The sequence below is a fragment of the Pseudophryne corroboree genome, chromosome 8 (genome assembly GCF_028390025.1).
Source record: "Pseudophryne corroboree isolate aPseCor3 chromosome 8, aPseCor3.hap2, whole genome shotgun sequence".
Lineage (NCBI taxonomy): Eukaryota > Metazoa > Chordata > Amphibia > Anura > Myobatrachidae > Pseudophryne > Pseudophryne corroboree.
Genome location: NC_086451.1, coordinates 419,783,096 through 419,785,637, shown reverse-complemented (window position 1 = coordinate 419,785,637; position 2,542 = coordinate 419,783,096). Strand labels below are relative to the sequence as shown.

At 39.4% G+C, this 2,542-nt stretch overlaps 1 pseudogene; it reads right to left on the bottom strand.

Annotated features, from left to right (window-relative positions):
- Positions 1 to 289: 289 nt before the first annotated feature.
- LOC134950128 (5S ribosomal RNA) lies at positions 290 to 407 on the bottom strand (annotated as a pseudogene).
- Positions 408 to 2,542: the final 2,135 nt, after the last annotated feature.

Below are 2,542 nucleotides of genomic sequence, written 5' to 3'. Positions count from 1 at the left end.
ATTGCTGTGGACTTAGGTGCTAAGGTTAAAATAAGGTTATATCAAGATCTTTATTTGATATGCATTTAAGGCATATCATGTCCCTATGGGGACGATGACATGTCAGATAATGTGTCACAAATTGGTAACAGGAAAAGTTCTGATTTAGGTACATATGTTGAGTATGGGATAAATGCACTAACAAAATTGCTATGGCAAGCAACATTATCATTTAGATGATTGGAGAAACCGTCATAGAAGTATTTTTATTATTAGTATGGATATAGAGAGCGCGCCGTTGATCCAGTTATTATTACAGCACCCGGTCTTCTTGGGAAGTTTCCTTACCCAGTACTGGCCGGGCCGACACTGCTTGGCTTCCAAGATCGGACGAATTTGGGCATATCCAGTGTGGTATGACTGTAATTTGGGATCTGGGCATTCACAATAAGGAATTTAACTGAGGTTCTAATGCCTCTCTGCATCTATCCGGGGGAGAAAGGTATGGTGGATGGTAACTAGAGGGAGAGGAATGGAATATCAGGCTTACGTCCATAAAAAAGGGGCTATTTCGTAGCCTTCATTCAGTCCGTCTGGATGGAGTGATTTCATTTCATGTATCCAGAACATCTCTCTTCTTGATAGTAGATTGGAGAGGTCCCCTCCTCTTTCTCCGAGTGTCACTAGTTCCATGCCCTTGAATGTAAGTTCTTCCGGGTTGGAGCCGTGGTGTTGTAAAAAATGTCTGGATACGGCATGCGTTTGGACTCTGTTCTTAATATTCCTTACGTGCTCCTGTATACGGATTTTTAGTGGTCTCTTTGTTTTGTGATGTACTTCATCTTACAGGGACACTCTAGGAAGTAGATGACCGAGGATGTATTGCAGTTAATAAAGTGCTTAATCTTATACTCCTTAGTTTCACCAGTGTTCTTAAATGTCTTTCTGTTTGGATTTACGTATTTGCAGATGTTGCAATGACCACATTTGAAGCAGCCCACACATTTGTGTAGTACACCTGTGGGAGCTTCATGTTTTCTCAACATACTTGGCGCAAGGAGGTCTTTTAAATTCTGTGATTTCCTGAATACCACCTGTGGTTCCGTTGGTAAGTAGTCTTTAAGAATGGGATCCATTAGCAATATATTCCAATGTGATTTGAGTGTTCGTTTAATCAGGTTGTCATGTCTACTGTAACCGGTAATGAATCTGACGGTATCTTGGGTGTTTTCTTTTGACTTATATTTCAGAAGATCTTTTCTCTCAAAGGTTCTCACTTTGGTGTTGGCTGCTGTTAAAATATGATCAGGGTACTTTTTTTCTTTAAATCTCTCTGTGTAAATTGACAATTGGGCATCGCGATCCTCCTCTTTCTTGCAGTTCCTTGCAATCCTAGTGAACTGTGAGAGGGGAATGTTATTCTTCCATTGTTGAAGATGATTACTCTGATAGTGAACATAGCTGTTTGTGTCCACGTTTTTAATAAAAAAAAATTGTGACAATCTCATTGCCTTGATGACTCAGTATCAGATCCAGGAAATCTATTTGTTCCGTACTGTTGTTGGAGGTAAACTTCAGGTTCATGGTATTGTCGGAAATATAGATTAAAAATTCTTTAAAAGATAATTCATCGCCATCCCATATGATTAAAATATCATCTATATACCTCTTATAAAATATGATATTTGGATTAAAAGGATGGTTAGTAAAAATGTACTCGTTTTCCCAATATCCCATAAAAAGATTAGCGAAACTTGGTGCAAAAATAGTGCCCATTGCTGTCCCACAGGTCTGGAGGTAAAATTGATCCAAAAATTTAAAATAATTGTGCTTCAAGATAAAATTCATAATTTCGCAAATGAAGGTCTGGTGATTGTCTGTGATGAGATGGTCCTTATCCATGAAGAACTTACATGCCTGAATTCCCTTCTCATGTTCGATGCACGTATAGAGAGACTGCACATCTATCGTGACCCATCTATAAGTGTCTTTCCATCCTTGCGATTCCATGGAGTTGAGAACTGAAGTGGTGTCCTTAAGATACGCTGGTAAATCCATAACGTATTTTCTAAGGAAAATATCCACATATTCTGATAGATGCGAGGTTAGGGAATCAATTCCTGCCACAATGGGCCTCCCAGGTGGGTTAGTCATCGATTTATGGATTTTAGGGAGGAAGTAAAAAATGGGGGTCACAGGGTTGGTGTTAAGGAGGTATTGGTATTCTTCCTTAGATAATGTTTCATTTCTAAGGCCTTTAAGGAGGATAGCTCTAAGTTCCTCCACAAAAAGTTCCTTCGGATCCGCTATTAATGGTTTGTAGGAGGATCTATCTCCCAAAAGTCTTTCGGCTTCCGCAATGTATGCTGAGCGGTCCATAATCACCAGCCCTCCCCCTTTGTCAGCTGGTTTTAAAATAATGTCCTTATTATCCTGAATTTGTTTGATCGCTTGTCTTTCTCTATTGGTTAGGTTTTTTTCTTTAATGGGTTGGATCTCTGCCTCGCATAGGTCTTTCATCACAAGATCGTAGAATATGCCTATGTTGTTGCCCTTAGATTCG